We start from the raw sequence: 7,528 nt of genomic DNA, 5'->3' as shown, positions 1-7,528 counted from the left end.
TTCCAGGAGGAGCAGTTGAAGGTCGCACACTACTCCGATGACTCGACCATGTGCTATTTTCTCACCGGTCTAGCCGACGAGGCCCTCACGGTGAAACTTGGAGAGGAGGCCCTGGCCACCTTCGCCGAGGTGCTTCAGAAGGCGAAGAAAGTCATCGATGGACAGGAGCTCCTCCGAACCAAAACCGGTCGACCAGAACGAAAGATCGGCCGGGGCAGAAGTGGAAAAGATATAGAAAAGACAGATCCCAAGTCCAAGGACAAGGGATCCTTTTCCAGCGGCCGAGCTGAGTATCGGAGGGCGGAGAACGGACCTACCAGAAGCCGACCTTACGAACGCTTCACCCCGACCACGATTCCAATTTCCGAGATCCTAACGAACATCGAGAAGTCTGGAATGGAAAAACTACTCAAGCGTCCTGAGAAGCTTCGGGGAGACCCGGAAAGGCGCAGCAAGGACAAGTATTGCCGCTTCCATCGGGAGCATGGCCATAACACGTCGGACTGCTGGGAGTTGAAGCGCCAAATTGAGTATCTAATTCAAGATGGCTACATCAAGAAATTTGTGGGAAAGCCAGGACCAGCTCGGTAGAGAAAAAAGAAGAGCGGAAGCGTTCGAGGACGCCGCCCCGGCGCACTAACCGACCTGCGGTCATCAATACCATTTTTGGAGGGCCAAGTGGGGGTCAGTCCGGACATAAAAGAAAAGAGCTAGCTCTTGCAGCCAGGCGCGAGGTGTGCATCATCAGGGAGCAGAGGCCGACCTGCCCAATCACCTTCGACAGTACAGACTTAGAGGAGGTGCACCTGCCCCACAATGACGCACTTGTGATCGCTCCCTTGATTGATCATGTGGTGGTCAGGAGGGTGCTGGTAGACGGACGCGCATCTGCTAACATCCTGTCCTTACCGACCTACCTCGCCCTGGGATGGACGAGGTCGCAATTGAAGAAAAGCCCGACACCGCTGGTTGGGTTCTCTGGAGAATCGATCATCCCAGAGGGTTGCATTGACTTGCCGGTCACGCTTGGGCAGGACCAAACTCGGGTCACCCAAATGGCCGAGTTCGTGGTGATTGACGGTAGATCGGCCTATAACGCCATCTTTGGGAGACCCATCATCCACTCATTTTGGGCCATTCCCTCGACACTTCATCAAGTTTTGAAGTATTCCACCCCCAATGGCGTGGGCACGGTCCGAGGAGAACAGGCCGCTTCAAGGGAGTGTTATGCCTCCGCACTCAAAGGCTCATCGGTCTGCGCCTTTGGAACTCTCGCCAGTAGAGATGGGACGCTCGAGTTCGAGGCCGACCTGCCGAGGAGGGAGTTTGCCGCACCCACTGAGGAGCTCGAGCTTGTTCCTCTGCTTAGTCCCGAGAAGCAAGTAAGCATAGGAACCAAGCTGGGGGCCACCGACAGAGAGGAGCTAATCCACTTCCTCAGATCCAACTCGGATGTCTTTGCGTGGTCCCATGAGGACATGCCTGGCATTGACCCGAAAATTATGACGCATCGCCTCAGCATAGATCCGTCATTCCGACCTGTAAAGCAAAAAAGAAGACCTATAAACAAGGAGCGGAGTGATGTAATTGTTGAGGAAGTTAGCAAACTTTTGAAAGCTGAATACATAAGAGAAATTTCGTATCCCGAGTGGCTCTCCAATGTTGTATTAGTTAAAAAATCTAACGGAAAGTGGAGAATGTGCGTAGATTTTTCGAACTTAAATAAGGCATGTCCGAAGGATTGCTTCTCACTGCCGAGGATTGATCAGCTCGTGGACGCCACAGCCGGGCACGAACTGCTCACCTTCATGGACGCCTACTCTGGGTACAACCAAATCAAGATGCATGTCCCCGATCAAGATCATACCGCATTCATAACAGACCAAGGTCTGTACTGTTACAAGGTCATGCCCTTCGGGTTAAAGAACGCATGAGCGACCTACCAGAGAATGGTGAACAAAATGTTCGCCAAGCAGATCGGCCGGAATATGGAGGTGTATGTGGACGACATGCTCGTCAAGAGCAAGCAGTCGAAGTCGCATCTCTCCGATCTGACCGAAGCCTTCGAGGTTCTGAGGACATATCAAATGAAGCTCAACCCAGCTAAATGTGCCTTTGGAGTCTCTTCGGGCAAATTCCTTGGCTTCATGGTGAACAACCGGGGAATCGAGGCCAACCCCAAAAAGATTAAAGCCGTGATCGAGATGGAGGCACCTAAGATGCTGAAGCAGCTTCAGTGCCTCAATGGTAGGATTGCGGCCCTGAACCGGTTTGTTTCAAGATCGACAGATAAGTGCCTTCCTTTCTTCAAAGTCCTACGAAAGAAAGGGCCGTTTGAATGGACAGCGGAGTGCGAACAAGCATTTCAGCAATTGAAGAGCTACCTCTGTTCGGCACCTTTGCTCGCCAAGCCCATGCCGGGGGACAAGCTCCAATTGTACTTAGTAGTGTCTGACAGTGCCGTCAGCTCGGCCCTAATCAGGCAAGAGGAAGCGCGGCAAAACCCGGTCTACTACACAAGCAAGGCTATGACCGAAGCCGAGACTAGATACCCTCAGATGAAGAAGTTGGCTCTCGCTTTAGTCACCTCGGCCCGACGGCTTAGACCATACTTCCAAGCCCATACGGTGGTGGTGCTCACTAACTTGCCCCTAAAAAACATCTTCCATAAGCCAGAAGCTTCTGGACGCCTGATGAAGTGGGCAATGGAGCTAAATGAGTACGACATCCAGTTCGAACCCAAAACTGCGTTGAAAGGACAAGCAGCGGCATATTTCATAGCCGAGCTCACACCACCTTTCGAGCTGAGCGAGTCCGACCTACCGTGGACAATCTATGTCGACGGATCCTCCAATGAGAAGGGGTGCGGGGCCGGGGTCCTCTTGCTCGGACCAGGAGGCGAGCGATTTGAGTATGCCTTGCGGTTCAGCTTCCGGACTTCTAACAACGAGGCTGAGTATGAAACAGTTATTGCCGGCCTCCGAATCGCCAGAGCATTGGGGGCCTCTTGTGTTAAGGTCTTCAGCGACTCCCAGCTGGTTGTGAGCCAGATCAAGGAAGAGTACCAAGCCAAAGACTCCCAAATGGAGAAGTATTTGGGCAAGGTCAGATCGTACCTCGCCCAGTTTCGAACTTACGAAGTAAGCCGGGTTCCCCAAGCAGAAAATTCTAATGCTGACGCATTGGCCAAGTTAGCATTGGCGTACGAGACCGACCTGGCCAGGTCGGTCCCCGTCGAGATCTTAGATAATCCCTCGATCTCAAAGCCAGATCTGATGGAGATCGGCGCTCCAGAGTCCTCATGGATGGACCCGATTGCGGACTTCATTAGAGGCAACTCACCACAAGACCCCAAGGAGCGCAGAAAGTTGGCAAGGCGAGCAGCTCGGTTCGTGGTCCGAGGTGGAGCATTGTACCGACGCGGCTTTTCCCTACCTCTATTGAGATGCCTAACCCCTGAAGAGGGCCTGTACGTCCTCAGAGAAATCTACGAAGGAGTGTGCGGCAATCACTCAGGCGCTCGGTCGCTGTCAGCCAAAGTGATCCGACAAGGATACTATTGGCCGACCCTCAGCCAGGACGCCAAGAAGTTCGTTAGAACTTGCGACAATTGCCAATGCTACGGAACCATAATCCACCAACCTCCCGAGCTGCTCACCCCCATCTCGGCCCCGTGGCCATTTGCGCAGTGGGGGTAGATATCATTGGTCCTTTCCCTTTGGGCAAGGGCCAGACCAAGTTCGCTGTGGATTACTTCACAAAGTGGGCCGAGGCCGAAGCACTCTCCCACATAACGGAATCCAGAGTCACGTCCTTCGTATGGACAAATATCATATGTCGCTTTGGTATACCGCAGGCCATTGTGACAAACAATGGGAAGTAGTTTGACAACGCCAAGTTCAAAGACTTTTGCAGCAAGCTTGACATAAGTCACCTTAGCTCGTCACCTGCACATCCGCAAGCAAATGGGCAGGTGGAGGCAGTGAACAAGATCATCAAGCGAGGCATCAAACTTAGACTGGACTCCAAGAAAGGCAGGTGGGCCGAGGAGCTACCAAAGGTTCTATGGTCGTACCGGACCACCCAAAGAGAATCGACGGGTGAGACCCCGTTCTCCTTGGCCTTCGGCTCCAAAGCTGTAGTCCCGGTTGAGATCGGCATGCCATCTGACAGAGTAGAGCATTACGAGCCTACGGCAAATGAGGAAGAGCTGCTCCTCAACCTCGACTTGTTGGAAGAAAGAAGAGTAATGGCCCAGCTACGCCTGGCAGAATATCAGGGTAGAATGGCCAGACATTACAACGCCCGCGTTCGACCTCGGACCTTTCAGGTCGGACATCTGGTCTTAAGGAGGGTCCAAACCCATGTGGGTGCCTTTGATCCGACCTGGGAGGGCCCGTTTGAGGTCAAGGGCATAGTCCGACCTGGGACGTACGTATTGGCCGATCTGCAAGGAGACGTCCTCGCGCACCCGTGGAACGCGGAGCACCTGAAGCGTTATTATCCTTGAAATGCCAAAAGGGTTTTCAATGGATCTGTAAAAACTGTTTCAAAAGAATTATGATCGGAATAAATGTGATGATTTAATTTCATGATTCCGAGTTCGACCAGAAATTAAATGGGGGCCACGGACTCCCACGCGACCACATTCCAGCAGTCGATTAAAATTTAATCCTCCAAAACCTAAGGGTACGAGGTGCGATGCCAAAACCACTGATGAACTTAAAATTCAAACCTTCAAGGTAAAGGGACGATGTGAAAAGTTCAAAATGATCAAGCCTCTGAACTTGAGGGTACGATGTACGATATGAAGAACAGCTACGGACTTAGGATTTTAGCCTTTTAACGTTTTTAAGTTAAGGGTGCGATGTTAAAAAATCCAGAGTTGGTGCAATGCATTGAATGCTAGACAGAGATTCAAATTCAAACTTTCAAATTATTTTAATTGAAGGCGCGACCTCAAAAGTAAGAGGTGCGAGGTGACAATGGCTGCAGTTCAAAGAAAAAAGCAAAAAAATGAAAGATGTTGCCAACAACAAAGTAAAAACAAATGGGAGCTTCTTCATTAAATGGAGAGCAGAGCCAAGGCTTATAGACCTTGCAGCTCTGCCCTGAGACTTACAAACAAAAACAAAGAAGAAGAGAAGAAAGACAGAGAAAGGCCTCATAAAGGATGATCGCCTAAGAGCCTGCTTGAGGAGCGCCCTGGTCCTCTTCGAGATCGGAGCAGTCAGAGTCCAGATCTCTGACATACTTATCCACCAACGCTTGGGGGCCAGGGGTGCCGCCAGGCCCAGACGCCCACTGCTCGGCATACCTCTTTTTCAGACCACTGAGATCGATCTGAAGGTCAGACATGTCGGAAGCAATGCCCTTCATGAGGAACTTGAAGCCCGCGTCAGAGAAGTCTTTGGCAAATCCATCGAAGTCAGGATGTTGCCTAAACGACTCCTCCAATAGGACTCCATTGCTGAGACGCTCATTCGCCGTCTCCAGCTCGGCAGTCGCATGCTTCAGCTCCTTATCCTTCGCTTCAAGTGCCTGGAGCATGTCGTCCTTCTTTTTCAGGAGTTGGAACTTCTCCTTCTCCAAGCCCCTGGTGATAGCATGGGCAGCTCGGAGCTGGGCCTTGCGTCTGTCCTCTTCCTTCTTCAGCAGCTCGGCCTTGGTCTCCACCTCGGCCTTCAAAATTTCCACCTCAGAGTGAGCCTTCAGCAGCTCATCCTTCATGGTGGAGGAAGCAGCCTCCAAGGCAGCAGAGAACTCCTCTTTCTCCCTCGCTGCCAGAACTTCCCTCCCATCCAGCTCGACTTTCACGGCCAGAGTCGATTGAATGGAAGCAACGAACGCCTGAGAAAAGGTACAAATAAGAAATTAGACCGAGCTACCTGTTAGGTAAATTAAGCAAAAATGGAGACACTAGTCTTACCAAGCGGCATAGTCGATGGTCCTCTGCAGAACGGACCCTGGGTCGCTCACAAATTTGGACGCCCTCTTTAGGCAGCGGTCCAAACTTGCGGCCGAGATGCGGGACACCTGGTCCCTCACCCTAGAACTTGACGGCTCAACTCGGAACCGTGCCGTCACATCGGACGTCCCGCCCATCCTGGCCTCAGGATCGTCCACCCGATCTGCGAAGCTCGCAGGCAAGACCCCACGAGCTCCGACCTCCAAGGGGGAGGTGGTCTTCTTCTTCTTCCTCCTTCGCTTCAGAGGGACTTCCTCCCTCACCTCCTCGCCCAAGGGCAAGGCGTCCACCGCCTCGGTCTGATCCTTGGGGCGCTTCTCCCTCGAAGGACCCCCAAAAGACTCCAGCTCGATCACTAGGGCTGGATCTTCCGAGGCTGGCCCTACCACAGCAGGAGTGGCAGGTTTCGAACTCTGGGCGGCCTCAAGAGCATGGGCTCGGCCCTTGGACTTGCGTTTCACGTTACTCGCAAACCCGCAAACCATGGCTGAAAAACAAAGGAAAGAAATCAGCACAAAGTTAGAGGAAAAGGAAGGGGTAGCAAGCTCGGCATACCTAATTCGGAGTTCGGCCTTGAGGATTCAATGGGACGAACTGCAGGGTTGTAATCTAACAGCCCGGACTCAAGCAGCAGCTTGTCGGTCACCAAGGTTCCAACCTTCCTACCCCTCGGAAAACGCTCCTTGTAATATTTCAACGTGTCGAAGGAGGCTTGCGTCAACTCGGGGACTGGTCGGATTGAAACTGCACGAAGACAAAATCCGAGTTAGACCTAAATGACAGAAAAGAAAATCACAAAAAGTAAGAACTACTCCGTACCTAGGTTCCCAAACCTAGTGGGGACGTCAAAGAAGGAACGACCTGACTCGTCCTTTGCAAGCCATTCCCTAGAAGCGTAGAACCAGTTCCTCACCCTTCCCTTGATGGAGGTCGGCCCCTTAACTATACCGCCTGCGCCTTTCCTTGCGCACATATAGAACCGACCAGGCTTCTTAACTATCCTTTTCGCTTCGAAGCACGCGAGGAGCTGGTCTACGTCCAACAACTCGGCCTCTTCACTATCCCGAGCTCGTAGCCAAAAAAGGATGACCAAAGCAAAAATGACACCCCACCCATTGGGGGCCACTTGAGCCGGAGTCAACCCAGTCCGGAAGAGAAATTCTTGGACAAAAGGGTGAAGGGGAAGTCTGAGGCCGTACTCAAACATTTTGAAGTAGAGAGTGACCCATCCCTCTGGAGGATTGTCAGCTCTCTCCCCCTCCTCCGGAATCCTGAGGAGGATGTTCTCAGGAATAGCGAACCCCCTACGAAGGGATCCGAGGTAGTGCTCAGGTATCCTAGAAGGGTATTTCAAACCCTGACCCGAGGTGGAGGCATCACTATCCTCCCCGTCATCGGAGAATCTAAAGTTTTCTATCTCCTCGAGTTCGGACTCTAACCTACGAGCTAAATCCTCATCGGATCCTAAGTTGTTGCTAAAAGAGGACGACATGGCAACTACGTTCGAAAGAGAAAGTGAGGGAAAAGACCGACCTACCAAGGGTTCGAGCTACCTTCAGA

The sequence above is a fragment of the Momordica charantia genome (assembly GCF_013281855.1).
Source record: "Momordica charantia cultivar OHB3-1 chromosome 5 unlocalized genomic scaffold, Mcharantia_2.0 BLBB01000005.1, whole genome shotgun sequence".
Lineage (NCBI taxonomy): Eukaryota > Viridiplantae > Streptophyta > Magnoliopsida > Cucurbitales > Cucurbitaceae > Momordica > Momordica charantia.
Note: the sequence above shows the minus strand (reverse complement) of the source record.